Below are 15,982 nucleotides of genomic sequence, written 5' to 3'. Positions count from 1 at the left end.
AATAAAAGAGCATATTTACTATAAAAAAGGCAATAAATTAGCAAAATTTTTTTTAAATATCTGGAGAATGACTGTATTTAGAAGGAGATTGATAAAGAGCTTTTTTGTTTTAAATCACATCAGAATTCATAAATTGTGACTAAAATTGATTGTTAACATAGAAAACTTCGAAGTTTCGAAAATTAATACAAAAATCGATGTTCCACAAAGTTCGTCAAAAACAGTTTTACCATCTTGTACTAATTTTTAAAATTTTCTACATGACTTTTATTTTATATGAAAAAAATCTATATCTATAAAAATGGATTTCTGTCTGTCTGATTCTAATGGGCTCGGAAATTAAAATTGGTACAGGTAAACTTCGATATAACGTACATTTCACTTTCAAAATTGTACGTTGTAACGATTTGTACGTTATATCGAAGCATAATAAAGTACTCACAAACGTAGTCTATAATACATTATTGTGTTGCTGTTTTAGTAAAGTTAATGAATAACTTCAATCAGAAGACGAAGCCAGCCTTTCTCATGATGTTTTCCTTCGTACTGTTGATTAAAGCTTGATTCATTTAGAATCCGGAATCACAAAACCAGCTGTATTTCGGGATTTATTGAAGGTACAAAACTTGTTTTATCATCACAATACAGGTAATTCATTGTTTTATCAGAAAAAAAATATTGAAAAAAAATTTCTTTTACACTTTGGAAACGTGTACGTTATATCGAGTGACGTTATAACGAGGGTACGTTATATCGAAGTTTCCCTGTATGTAGTGGTTTTTGGGGCCGGGGAAGGTTCTAATGATAGTTCGAGACCCCTCCCTCCTCTCTAAGAGGGGGCTATCGTACAAATAAAACACAAATTTCTGAATTACTCGAGTATTAATCAAGCAATATCACTAGACGCTCATTTGTTGATCAGGCAGGACGATTATGACGACCATAAATTGGACGTAGCGCTCTTAAAGTTGAGGCCATTGACTCCGAATTTCGGTCGTAAATTTTAATAATCTCGACTCGTTGTTGAATCGTATATCTTTCCATTATGAAAAGGCAAATCCGACTGAAGAGAAATGTCAAGAGAGCGGAAAAAAATATGGCATCGTTTGCTGTCCTTATCGGTCTACTTTGTAACGTCCCTATTGAAATACCCTTTATTTTAGTTACAGTTTTTAGTGAAAAATGCGTTTTATATATTTTTCTAGATCTTTCGCACAGTCCCTACCGACCAAATGAGTTGAACTCAATTCAGGAAATATCGGTGCTCACACCATTGAAAGTTTCGAATTCGTCCGCAAATCCGTCATTGAACGTAACCTAGTGAGGTTACGTTCCTAACAGCGAAACGAATTTCGAATCATGAAACTACATTCTGCTATTAATCATTAAGTTGGACAAAACATTCCAAACTGAAACACTCGAATTACCTCTCATCATCTCTTTATCTTACTTATATATTACTGGAGTAATATATGTTGAGTAATATAGTCACAGATCAAATCTTAGGTTGCAGGATCTGATTTTGCTGAAGTTAAAGCTATATAAACTGCTAATGAACTGAGCGAGAGCAGCTAATAACTTTTAGAACCATCTGCTGCAATGAATCGTCGAACGGTTGAACAACGGAAGTAAAAAAATGAATAAATATAAATGAAAACATATCCTATTAATCTTTTTAGAATAAAAATGAGTGGGTTATATCTATGATACAACCGCAACGTGGGACTACCGTTGTCTTAGTAAGCATCTGTACACCCAACCGAAAACCCTTAGCTTTTTCCTGCAATTTCGTTGGTTACTGGCAGCTATAGTTCGGTTTACCTCACGAATGAGGTCATCTGCTGTTGCTAAAAGATTCCCTAGTAATTTGTACACTCTTCTGCCGATGCACGTACAGTACCACTGTTAGACCGTCCAGAGCTAAGTAGATAGGGAAAGACATTCACGAATCGCTACCCGTAAAAACCCCGTCGGGTACAGCGTAAAAAAAACCGCGTTAATTGGAAAATCCGCGTAAAAAAACCGCGTTAACTGGAAAATCCGCGTAAAAAAACCTCGTAAAAACCGCGCAAGAAAAACCGCGTAAAAAAACCTGGTTGTATTGTATTGATTAAATTATCGATTGAATGAAACAATTTTCGAATTCAATTGAATTCAATATATTTGCTTTGTAAGCAGAGATGCCAACCTTCCTGATTTTTCAGGATTTCCCCGACATTTTAATACGCTCTCTGATATCCTGACGAACACTCAATTTATCCTGATTTTTCTGAAATGATCCTGATTTTTCCTGATTTTTTGTACTTTTTACATTATTCGTAATGAATACAGTGGTTTGCATGCCAAAGTTTTCTGTCATGATAGTTTTCCGGTTCGCATTCGTATATATCTTACATTAAGTTAAACTTTGTACTTAACATTTTTTCTATCTACCCTCAATTGTTTCGTGGCTTCCCAGAACAGTGCTAGGAAATTTCATGAAAACAGATTTGCTGACGAATTTATGAAATTACAATGTATCCCGAGAGTTATGATTGTAGGAAAATTTTGAATAATTTGAATATTGATTTCTCTGCAATTCACTGTAGTGATGCTGTAGGTTTTTCGGAAAAAACATAAACAATCAAAAAGTCAGGCGAAACACTAGCATTTCCGCTTATGCGAGCATTTATACCATGCTTATTAATTCTTTTACACATCTGGTCATCATGTATGGCTCGCAGCAGCTTTCGACGAGGAAGCAAACATGTTCTGGGAGGATAGAATATTTGAGCTGTGTGAAAGATGGTGAAAGATTGTGAAACAGAACTATGGATATAAAATTCAATTATAATGCTTTAATTGAAAATGATGATTTTGTTTTCCCAAAAAATCAACATTAACTTTTCGGGTAACCCAATATGAGCTATCCTGATTTATCCTGATTTTTATTTTCATTCTTCCTGATTTTTTCGAATTGTAGTTGGCAACCCTGTTTGTAAGTAAAAAGTTTGAACAGTTGCCATGTAAGATCAATTCATGAATTGTAATAGGGTGAACTGTAATAGATTAGGTCCTAGGTAAGATCAATTCATGAATTGTAATAGATTAGGTCCTTCGTTAAAACTAAATTTGATGACCGTCCTTTTACGTTTGATATGATGCCTAGGGATACCAAATATGTGAACAGAAGAATTGTCAAACGATCATTGTATTTTACATTTCCCTCTGAAATTATTGCATCTTTCATGTTTAGGTAGTTCTCAAACCGCGAGAGTTCATTCACCTCTTCTCTTCTCAGTTTAGAAGTACGTTTTAGAGAAACATATTCCGGTCTACACAAAGTCAAGCGAGTACAAAAGTTCTCACAGCTTGCATATATTTGCAAATCGTATTCCCCAAGGCACATTGATTTTGAAATCCGTGTTAGGGAAACGCAGCTCGGGGGGAACAAAAATACCCCCTACTTGCATGTATATTTCCAAAGCGGATTCCCCCAGGCACATTGATTTCGATGTCTGTGTTGGGAAAACAAACCATTTGTCATGACAATTGTCATGCGTAAATGCGAAAACAGAATAGAAACATACGGTATGAGGCATGATGTCGACGCCAACCTCTCTCAGTTTCTATTCTGTTTTCGCATTTTCGCATGACAATTGTCATGACAAATGGTTTGCTTGATTACAATATATTATCTTATTTTAACACTTTCGACGCCCCGTCACCAGATATGGGTGACACTTTCCTCGCTCGAATTGAGTATAATTTTTAGAAGGTATTTGATGGAATAGACACCTAAATGTAACTATAGTATATGAAACAAAATAATAAAATCATAACCATAATATTATACTGTTTATACTATACTTTTTATTAATTTATAGTGCGGATGGTTTGTACTGCAGTTTTTTGCAAAACCCCTATACTATGACTTTGGCATGTGTTATTGTCATCAATTCGTCTTCAATTGAAAACAAACATTGCTAGATCATGTAAAAGTTATCTATAAACTAAGTTTGATCTTCATTTAATAATTTAATCGCAAGTTGGGTTCTGCAAGAAACTCAAAAACGTCGCGTTGGGCGTCGAACGTGTTAATGTCTGTAATGTCTCATTTTCATTCGTTCACAGTTATTCAGTTTTTGAATTGTCACCTTATTATGCTACCTTTTCGTTCACTATAACTATTACATGTTTATGTGTAAGTTTTTCTAACTTTTTTGTACATAAAAAATCATGCCAATTCACAGATCTGGCATCTCTGTGTACAGACAGTGTATCGGCAACGGACACAAACGGCCATCCATGTACAAAACAACAATTTGCACACAAGGTGCACAACATTAGCGCCATCCGAACCCCTGTTGTGAGCCCCTTGTTTAAGAGACAACCGAAAATTCATGCGAATCCAATTTGCACATCACAACACAGTTATAATCTGCCCAAAGCATTGGTAAATACAGCCATCAGCATCACTCCTTAGCCCTGTTTCCTCCACCCCACTACACACCTTGCGTTCGTTTCGTCTGTCAGAAGTGAATGAATACACGCACACGCCTTCGCACATGTCGCCCGTTTGCGCTATACACACAAACACAAAAAAAAATCTCTCGCACGCAGAAGTTATTTCAGCTGGTCAACAATGAAGGAAAATATTTTTTCTCGGATGGATATTGAAGAAATGTAAATTTGCCCCATTGTGGTCTCCAGACTGACAAAGGAGATCGACTGGCGGACCATGGGACCCCTAGGAATCACCCACTGCGCAGGAAAATAGCGGCTAAAACTGCACCTATCTCACCTAGTGTTCACGTCGTCGTGGCGAACCAAGTCTCAGCAAAACAGCGACGCAGAGGCGAATAGCCCCCGAAGTGAAATTCTGCTGTCGTCTTCTTCGTCGTCGTATTTGTGCCGTCTTCGCTGTTCGAATACCGCACCACTGTCTTCTTCGTCTCGCACACTTCAATTTCTGCCACCACGGTCACCAAAACGGACAGGTCTTCTTTCTTCACAGCTAGCTCTGTGCGCTTCACAACTGAATCCTTCGAAATCGTTTTGCTTCGCCGAACTAAGCTCGTTTCCAAACAACAACAAAAATCCTCCCCAAGAACACGACCTTTTTGGGGTGTGGTACAATAATTTCGAATCTTGTTTCACTGGTTGAGCACTTTTCACTTTTTTTTCTCTCTTTATCAGCGCCCAGCTCTGCTGGTGCAGTAATGACCAGATTTTCCGCCCCACAAACACCGTGTTTCTTCTTTCACTTTCGTCGATTCCACTTCACGACTTCGCCAGCAAAAACTACGATTTCTTCTGCTTCCTTCTTGGTTATTTTTTCTTAATCTTCAACACTACTACACTACACACTTCAACTTTGCATGATATTTGCTTCAAACTCTTTTTTCCTATGCTTTACCTTCTCTCTGTGCACACACGCACACGCACTCTTCGTCTCCCGAATGTGTGTACGTTGTGTTCGATAGATGAGCAAACGATGTGAACGAACGACGATTGTGTGACGACGGCTCTTCTTGGAGAGCGATGAGTACGGTACGAAAGTCCAACCTCTCACTCTCTGTGTTTCTCACTCGCGAGCTCACTTTTGTTGCTGCGGATTCTGCTGCTTGAATGAAAAAAAAAAACACACACTCGGATTAATTCATCTAAAATTATTTTGCCACACTCTCGCGCTCGCTTCTCACTTTCAGCTCGGTGGATGGATTCTCGCACTGTATCTCCCCTGTATCACGCACGAACCGTCCGCATCCGATTTTGGGATGTCATAAAAAAAACTGATAAACAACCAAAATAAAGTATGTTGCAAAAAAAATTAAACAGAATACGAGTGCGAGTGCGATGATTTTATTTGACCTGATAACACACGAGTGCTCCGCGTGGCCATAAAATAAAAATAAGTGATATATTGGACTCAATTTGAACGGAGGATCTAATAATAGCGCGTTATCACCGTATTCATAATTAAAACTGGAACAATCGGATCAATGTGGGGGAATTCGTTTCGTCGGGATTAGCCTTCTTCTTCTTCTTCTTCTTATATGGCACTAACGTTCCTAGAGGAACTCCGCCGTCTCAACGTAGTATTACTTGCGTCATTTTCATTAGTACTTAGTTGAGATTTCTATGCCAAATAACACGCCTTGAATGCATTCTGAGTGGCAAGCTCTAGAATACGCGTGACCACAGTGCAAGTCAGAGGAAATTTCTTTGAAGAAAAATTTCCCCGACCAGAACGGGAATCGAACCCGAACCCCCGACATGTTAGGTTTGACGCTAATCACTCGGCCACGGGACCACGGGGTTAGCCTGGATGTGGGAGAAATCCCACCATTTTAACACTTCGAGCCCCGAATTGTTTTTGCTACGTTTTCCATTCAGCCCGCACCAAGAGCATTTGTACATTATCGGTGTCGGTCCCAAAGATATTTATTGTTCAAAAAGAAAATAGTCAGAAATTCGACTAGAAAGTACCGTTTTGACTCATATTCCGAACAATTCATTTTAGAAACTGAGTTTACTGATTTTTTAAGGAAAATATTTTCAAGTAGGCCTGGTTCAGATAGCTTTTCATCAACACGAATGAATATTCAGAAGTGCAATGAAGCACTTCAGAATCATTTACTTCTGATTTTGCATCAAAACACCTTGATAAGGGGTAATTTGGCATCAATTCATGGAATCCGGAAAGTCATGGCAAGGTTTAATGAATAGGGGTTTAAGATTCTGGACTGGTCAGCTTGTTTACCAAATCAAAACCCTGTCAATAACTTATGAGGAGTGATCGTACGAATAGTAGATGCAGCTTACAAACAGTATGAGTGATTTGAAGAGCTTAAACGAGCAGTATCCTCTACGTAGAACTAGATCCACACTACAACGCAACTTGGTCGAAACCACCCCGAATGGTTTATTTGAACTGATTGAGAACTAAAGATGACCTACGAATTAGAAACTTATTGTAATTCATGTGAAATTGACTTTAATTTTGTAAAGTAGTGAGAGTTTTTCCATCTAGTTTATAAACTATAATTAGTTTTGCTGCCATCCTTGGTGGAGATAGTTTTTCTACTGTCATGCGAAACCAAATCACACAAAATTACAATGATTTTTTTTGTGAGCCGATGTTAGCCTAGTTTGATGATTCCCCACACAATTATGTAGTTCAGAACCTTAATGGATTGGCGTCAGTTTGATGTAATGATTGCAATGCTATAGACATCAACGTCGGTACCAGTTAAACCAGTAGCAGTAAGTAACGAGTGATGGGATATGTCAAAGGTGATCAGTTTCTTTAAAAACCGCAGTAGACCTCACGACAGCTGATACGAAATATGGAGACATCTTTATCGGAAATTTCGGCGCAATCCATTGCCGTTTTCTTACGAGTCCCGTTAGATCATCAAAAAGGAAAGGAACCATCGGTACCTCTGTCTGATATTCATGCAAAAACGATTTAACTGTCGATGCTGCCGTAATGCAAAATGTCAACTTCGGTCCCAGCAGCCTATCATCCACATCATTGGCGACAATCTCGCATATCTTTGACCGGAAAACTGATGCAAACGATTTAAGTTTGGATGGCTTTCCTTAAGCTTACTCTTCTCACCGACAAATTGTCTGAAGTGTGACGGCATTTGAACTGAACGTCCCGCAACACGTTCGTTCTCTAAGCAGCGAACATCACAAAATACAGTTGAATCCGTTACGGCTGTGTAATCAGCCCTTCTCAGAGGAATGCTTTTTAACAGACTGTACAATGCTCTTAAAAACTCATCCAAATTTCATTAGCCTTTTTTACTGCCCCTCCTTGGAATTTAAAATTATCAACCGTATAGAGTTCGCCACTACCAATGTTGAGAATTTCGTACGACGGGCTTGATGTGAGATTTTGAAACTCACTTGAAAAATTCCTCAACATTTTCCAGTTTACTGCTGGATCATCCATGGAACATTGCATTATTTTTTTTAACAGAGCGGGATTTTTTGAAAAAAAAACGCATATTCTAGCTGCTTAGAAAGTTGTAACGCGCTAAAATACATACAGTAACATTTGAGAGCACAAAGAAAAAAAACACAGAGCACAAAAAAAATCTCGACTTCGTAAAGCAATTTCCGACTTTTTCCCGCACCCCCTTACCAGCAAGATACCGATTTTCAGACAGCATCTATGCATCCCGCTGTCAACAGCGTAATTATCATGATTTGTGCACTCGAAAAAATACAATATACATCTTCAAATATAGCTTAAACCAAGGACTCTCAAATTATTTTGGGCAAAGTCGTGAGTGAGTCGGTGAGTCGTGTGATTAAACGTCACTACCAAACTCTGCATTGAACGGAAGGAGAAATGCGGTCAGAATGGATGTTCTATTGGTGATTAGGATCACAAGCGTGTCGGGAAAGCGTTCAAGCGGAAATCGGTCAGGGATGTGGCCGAAAAGTCGAATCTGTCCAAGTCTCTCGTTCAGAGAGCCAAGGACCGGGAGGAACTGCATACATACAAAGTGCTGAAGGCTCCAAATCGTGACGAACGGCAAAATATGGTGGGAAAATCATAGGCCCGGAAACTGTACACCCAGATGCTGACGAAGCCTCATTGTCTCATCATGGATGATGAGACTTACGTCAAGGCAGTATCCGAGGCTACCAGTACAAGTTTGATGTTCCGGAGCAATTAAGGAAGCAGAAATTTTCAAAGTTTGTCAAGAAATACATGACAATGACAAGCGATCTGCTCAGGTGGCAAACGGAATGCGCCGTTCGTGATCACCGAGACTGTGAACGGGCAGGTCTTCCTCAACGAGTGTCTACAGAAGCGTGTGCTTCCTCTGTCGAAGCAACATGAGGACATTAAGATCTTCTGGCCGGATCTATCTTCGTGCTACTATTCAAAAGTTGTCCTGGAGTGGTACGAAACCAACGGGGTCACTTTCATGACACCCCAACGCCCCGGAACTAATGCCCATCGAAAAATACTAGGCTATTATGAAGCAGGCACTATGGAAGCATCCCAAGTAAGCCCAAATCGCAAAAATTACATCCACACGCGAAATCATTTTTGATTATTCATTGTCGTAGGATGGTTTAAATATTATAGAATAACATGTACAAGGGGTTCCCATCAACAGGAATTTGAAATTCATAATGCAACTATACAAATCAACCACCTGTCCATTATACCCCCACTGTTCGTCTTAGGGGCTGTCCACATACCACGTGGACACACAAAGCACGGTATTAGACTCCTCCCTCCCCCTCCGTGGACAAGCGTGGACATTGACCAGACCCCCTCCACCTGTTGTCCACGTAGACATTCCTGAATATGTTTTTACTAAAAATTACCAAGTAAACGCCTCGGTTGCACCCTTATTCCATTTCAAATGTCAAATGTTAGATTTTATTTCTCAGAAGGTACTGTTTCAAATGACTTTTCCACTCACGCGAATAAGAAATTAGGAGTTCAAGAATTCAGAGGCGAATGAACTGAAAAGTTTAAAGCCTCTTTAAAACAAAGAATGTCAATAGGAGTTCAAGGAAGTATTCTTGAATCATTTGCTGCCGTTATTGCATCGAAACCACCGTATTATTCCAACAGAATAAAGCATCATTTCATTAAAGTCGGAAGTCATTTACATGGTTTATAGGACTGGGGCTTCGATTCTGGACTACCCTGCTTTTTTACCAATTCTCATCGCAATCGATAACTTATGTAGATTGATCGCACGAAGAATAGGCAGCATACGAGTTTTATTGAGCTTAAACGAGCAGCTACCTCTGTGTGGAGCGAGATTCAAATTTCCACATGCCGTAGCTTGGCCGAATACGTTGTTTGGATTGGATGGAAACTACGAATTATAAACTTGTTATAAGTCGTGCGAAATTTGTTGTTGATTTTGTAAAGCAGTGACACGTGATGTATTAATTTTTTTTAAATTGCTCAAATTTCAATTCCCCGCGAAAGTGTACATTTTTGGAAAAAGTAATGCAAGTGATAAATCAATTCCTCTCGTTCCTATGTCTTTTCTCAGCTATCAAACCTTTTTTATCGGGACTGTGTCGAAAGATGGCACACGAACGAGTTTTAGAATATATATTTTTTTATATAAAAACAGCATTTTAAAACACATTATACAGTAGATACATATCTAAAGTTCACAATGAATTGTAAAAATCTTATTTATCTTTCATTATCATACAAATTATGCATCAGAGCAGTGATGCATAATTCCAAAATTCAAGTAAAAATAATTCCAACCAGTATGACACCCATGTCCAAATTGAATACGACCGCAAAGGGTTAACATGCAACTGTGTATCTATTAGGGTGCTCATACACTGTTTGACCGAAGCCAAATATTTGACTTTTTTTGACAGATAAAATTTTGGTCAACCCGTACTGATCAAATATATTCGACACAAAACACGACAAGCAAAAATTCAGTTATTGGATGCTTAAAATATTTTTTCGGTCTGTTCGTCAAACCTGTCGGTACATGCATAGGTTACCTTAAATATTTCAGTCCAATTGTTTCCATGTTCAAGGATCGACATTGTTTGCCAATGATGATAATTGAAGAGTGGCAAACAAAATAGTGTTTGTACAAGTTTCAAACCAAACATTATCTCTCAAAAAGCGTCAAATATTTCACCTTCGGACAAATAGTGTACGGCCACCTTTAGCGAATTCGTTTTTTAAAACTGATTTAGTGCCACACTGACTCTGTAATAAAAAACGTTTTCAGTTTCACGAATGCGGTGGTTTGTTGGTGTGCGTTATATAGACTGATTTGTTTATATTTGCGACAACAAATGTACAGTGTCGACGTCTGGTGGCGATATTAGTGCTTGGGGGGTAAATTATTCTCTATTAGATCAGAAGGGCCAGGTGCAGTGTAAAAATATAAAATTTTGAATGAAAAATTTTCCTTCATATTGTTTGATTACCTAACACATGTAGTCCTGACACTCACTTAACCATTTATTGATGCATCTCCTGTTTGTTCCACAAATAATTACTATTATAATATAAAATCATCATTAGACACAGTTTTCGTTCAATATGTTTCTGCGATATCAATTAAAAAAACCTCTTATTTCATCACATAGAATAAATATTCGATACGTTAAAGTAAATTTTCATTCATAATTTTGATTTTGGAAGCATGTTTATTCCACCTGAATATCCATCATTATTTTCGCCTCCCAATGAAAGCACACGAAGCTTAATACCGTCTACGCGAATAAACTCTTCAAAATCAGAATCCGAATTGGATTACGATTCCAATAATACAAAAGCAAAAACACCAGGTTTTCCATTTTCATAGTCTTTATTTTTAGATTTTTCAAAATAATACTCGGAACTTGACAGTTCAGTATAGTTGTATTGGTGAACCCGAGTGTCAACCCGTAAAACATCTCAGTGCGAAACTAACGGCTTTCGGGGCGAACCTAGTGCGACACTAGGTTGAAACTGAGTGAATAAAAAAACGTTTTGACAGCAGTTAGTGTGGCACTGGGGTTGAAACTGAACAAAAACGAATTCGCTTTATATAAAGATTATCATTATTTTGACATTTTTATACAATTTTGGTACTTAGTCATGATTTGCAACTAGAGTATGCATTTTGCATGATTTATGTTGAAATGAAGAAAATCTCCTGACACCAAAACTTGAGCAAAACGGTTCAAGGAGAATGATGACGGTCCACGACCAGGACCTCCAGTCATACTCACTTTTGGAAGAAGATTGTTTGGACCGATTAGAGTAAGTTTGAGGTTAAAAAACACAAAGGAATGACAGCCTGAAGTCTGAGCTATCCAGCCTACTCAAGCAACAGTTAAGCACGGTGGAGAACCGTTTCTTGTGAGGGGTTGTTTTTCTTGGAAATCTCGTCAAGATCGATGTGCAGAAGACGGCTGAGTCCTACGTCAATGTCTTGGAGGAAAACTTAAAGCCATCACTCAGAAAAATAAATATAAAAGCTCTATCTCCCAACAGGACAATGTTCTCATTTGAAAATGAATACAAACAATGGCTTGTTTACATCCTTTCCATTGTAAGAAATACGTTCCTTTCCAAAAAAAAAATCATGAAAATGTATTTTGCGTAATGTTGTTTACTTTTTTCTTTCCAACACTGTACATAGGATATTTGGTAACTTGACGAGAAGCTCTTAATCATCCTGATAAATCTTCACAAACTGCTTTATGATTAGTTCTCTGACACCAAATTGCTAGATTATTTACTTCCGTAGGAATTTCATTTCAAGCATTGTGTTCACACTAACAAGTATTTGAAAAAAAATCAGGCAGCTCAAACTTTTTACTGTCAAATACGCAGAACAAGCATGATAGGAAAGTTTGAAAATTCTTGAAAATGAAAAACAGATTCCGTTGATTTTTAAATATAGATGTGATTGTTTTTTTTCTCAAATATTTATTTCATAGCCATGTGGACATTGGCTATACCCCCACCCCCCTAACCGTGGACAAACCGGTCCCATTAATGGGTCTTTGAACCTTGTTACGACACAGCATCAAAGTGAAATAAGATCTGATTGAAGAACGATCTGTCTTGATAAACATTTCCTGGTCTGACAAATATAGAATTATCAACCACTGTTAAATATAACGAATATTTGGTCAGATTCAACCGGAGCCATAACAACATTCTGTGTTTACAATACATTAACCGATCTTATCACCTTCAAGCTCCAATCTTCCTCTGTGTCATTCATGAAGCCGACGAGACAGATAATGTTGTTTGGCACCAGATAATGCTATTGCATTTGAGGAGCATCATGTGTCACTTTCTTTGCAGAAATATAATTTGGAACATGACATATGCGTAAAAACGACGTTGGTAGGAATTTTTGGCTCAATGAGATGTGCAGTTAACTGTCCGACTCACATCCCATCTGCAATAACCCATGCGAATATCCACCGGGACGCATGTTATTAATGAAGGGCAGTATTCAAAGATAATTCAAATGAACAATTACTACCATTAAAAAAAAATCCACTCGCTGTGATTCTCTAAGATGTCCAAATTAGTATTTTCCTTCTTTTCACGATTGTGCTTTTCTCCTCCTCTCTCCGACGTACGAATGGATGCTGGACAGATGAACCGATCATCAATGCGAGAATCGCCACCATCACAACACACACACACATGCACACTGTATATCAGATTGAACAATGCCTAGTCGCGAGGGGTTCGCGCAATGGTGTGAAATTCTTCTCAGCCACATTCCTCCCTCACATTCTCACTCTCTCTCCACATCGTCATCCAAATGGGGAGATTTTGGATTCCTCCCTTCCGCCAGCAAAGCAATCATGAGTGAAGTGTATGCAAATAAATTGCAAGTTTTGTTTTCTCAATCGAAACCGATCACTCTCAAACACACACAACAGTTTTCTTAACGACGAATAAATGTTGATATCAAAACACATAGTTGCACAAAATGGGTTACATTTTACTCTGCTACTTGCACTGTGGGTAGAAAAATGCACACGGAACTCCGAGGAACACAGGTCGTAAAGAATCAACGTCACGAACAGCTCTCATCTACAGACTGAAGCTCGTTGCTTACGCCGTGTTCCGATGGACCGATTCGTGACAGCGAAACTCGGCTAAGCCAACACACGCACACACTGACGAACGCGGACAGTACGCACTTTCCGAGATGGCGTGAGACACCGAGAACCCATCGGAGAGCAGTGAGAGATAAACAAATGCAAGTGCGATTATGTGAGCACTGCCGCTGCTGGGGTGTATGGGTGATAGCGACTATCGATCGATTGTCGCCGGACGTCTGCGATAAACGTCACTGCGGGGAAAAACAAGCGGGATGTGAGCCGTTAATGATGTGCTGCCTACTTGGGCTAGTGAACACCAGATGGGTTGAAAATCTTTCCAAATGACGGTTATTTCTAGGGATGCCAGGTGATTTTTTTTTTAAATGTTCAAATGTTCAAAGATGGTACAAAATTGTCTTCAAATGTCTTCTCTAGCATATCGGAGGAAACTTAAATTCATAACTTACTTTTGAGCAAAGTTTGCTAGCTCATTCAATGTTTATTCCAGCTGCACCCGCCATGCTCTTGGTGCCAACATCTCAAACTTCAAAAGTATTTTTTTTCTTCAAAACAGCGATCTGCATTGCCGGCATTGAGCTTAATTTACTAGTTTAGGGGAGCGTCAAAGAATAGCTGATTTTCAGTCGGAATAAACGTTTTCAAAACTAAAATTATAAATGCAAATTAGCATATCAAATTATAATTCTCTTCGAATTGAAAACATTTTTGTTTGCAGTTGGTGAAAAAGTCTCATACGAAAATTGTTTGTGAAGACAACTTTATATAAAAATGAAAAAAATCAGTAACAATGTTGGAATTGTATAGCCATGTGGTTGAATGAAAGTCAGAAATACGTGTTTCAAGTAATTAAATAACATGATGTAAAAATTCTCATTCAAATTTTAAAATTTCAAAATCGGCTTCGTGTCTTCTAATCTGATAGAGATTACACTAGTTTGAGTTATGGCCCTAATTTGAAGTCGCCACCAGACGTCGACACCACGCCACTGTCATCGCGAATTACCAATTTACCATCATCTGACATATCATGATGTCGATGATGAATTTTTACAGCAGAAGGATAGTGAGATAGGCGGTGACGGTAGGTAAAGGGTGTGTCACATCTAATTGCATCAAGGAAAAAACGCTGTAGAAATTTAATTTTTAGGAATTATATCTTCAGCTTTCGCTTATAATCAGATAAGAGTGTATAGATCACGTTGGCCAAGCTTCACTGTCAATTTTTCGTAAATTTGGAAAAATGTCGTCGAACGAAAAAGAGTGTCGTGAATTAATCCTGCGCACTCATTTCGAGAATCCGGAGTTGTCGGGACATCGGTATGATGCTGGGAATCGTCCAATTCACGGTCAGCAGAGTACTAAAACGATACTTCGAGAACCTAACCATCGACCGGAAGGTGAAGAACGGCAAAAATGGATGCTCCGTCAGTGAAAAAGATCACAAGCGCGTAGTTAAGCAGTTTAGACGTGATCCGAGAAGTTCGGTCCGGGATGTCACCAATAAGCTGAATTTGTCAAGTTCATTCGTCCAGCGGACCAAGCAGCGGGAGGGCCTGCGTACATACAAGGTTCAGAAGGCTCCTAACCGCGACGAAAGGCAAAACATGGTGGGGAACACTGTACACCGAAATGCTGACGAAGCCGCATTGCCTGGTAATGGACGACGAAACCTACGTCAAAGCGGACTTTCGTCAGCTGCCGGGCCTGTTGTGCCAATGCCAAATGCCAAATGTTGTTTAATAGTTTTTATTTTACTGTCTAAAATTTTCAAAAGGATCGGTCTACTGGGCGAATTTCTACAGCGTTTTTTCCGTGATGCAATTTGATGTGACACACCCTTTAGAGTAAGATCGAGATGAAAAATAGATCTCGGAGTAAGATAACGATAATCGTGCCATACACTTGGTTTATTCTAATTGAGGAGCTCAAACGTTCCAGAAACGTTGGAGGACTCGATACAATCTGCAGATTTCTGGCCTAAAGGTGTTTCGATGTTTCCTTTTTTAGATCGATCACCAGTGAAAACTCGTCGAAATTTCATGACTCCTCAGTTGCAACAATAAATTATCGGTTTCCAGAAATATCCGAACAACGCTCCCATCCAAATACAACCTCCAGCTCTACAGGAATCTGTACCAGCAAGTACTCTCCCTCGAATAACGCCTACACCGTTGCAACGCATCCAGCCGGGAAGTGTAAGAACCTCCCTCCCGTAAATGAACAGCTGATTTTATTCTATCAGAACGTCGGTGGGATGAACACTCGCATCACCGACTATTATCTTGCTTGTTCGGATGCATCATACGACGCATACATATTCACCGAAACGTGGCTTAACGAGAATACTTTATCCCAGCAAATTTTCGGGCCTTCCTACAGTGTA

At 38.8% G+C, this 15,982-nt stretch overlaps 1 protein-coding gene across 3 annotated transcripts in view; it reads right to left on the bottom strand.

Moving 5' to 3' along the window:
* LOC129763793 (G protein-coupled receptor kinase 2) overlaps positions 1 to 13,614 on the bottom strand; it is a 295,376-nt gene extending 281,762 nt beyond the window's left edge. Inside the window, exons 1-2 of one of the 3 annotated variants that reach the window (XM_055762915.1) lie at positions 13,473 to 13,614; positions 4,784 to 5,602 (exon numbers count right to left, since the gene is read on the bottom strand). The gene's annotated coding sequence lies outside the window, so the exon portion shown is untranslated. Of the gene's footprint in view, positions 1 to 4,783; positions 5,606 to 13,261; positions 13,403 to 13,472 lie in introns of those variants that run through there. The other 2 variants (XM_055762914.1, XM_055762917.1) reach the window with 2 other exon arrangements.
* Positions 13,615 to 15,982: the final 2,368 nt, after the last annotated feature.

Source organism: Toxorhynchites rutilus, chromosome 1 (assembly GCF_029784135.1).
Source record: "Toxorhynchites rutilus septentrionalis strain SRP chromosome 1, ASM2978413v1, whole genome shotgun sequence".
NCBI classification, from domain to species: Eukaryota; Metazoa; Arthropoda; class Insecta; order Diptera; family Culicidae; genus Toxorhynchites; species Toxorhynchites rutilus.
The sequence above is the reverse complement of the archived record's forward strand: the minus strand, read 5'-3'. Positions and strand labels throughout refer to the sequence as shown.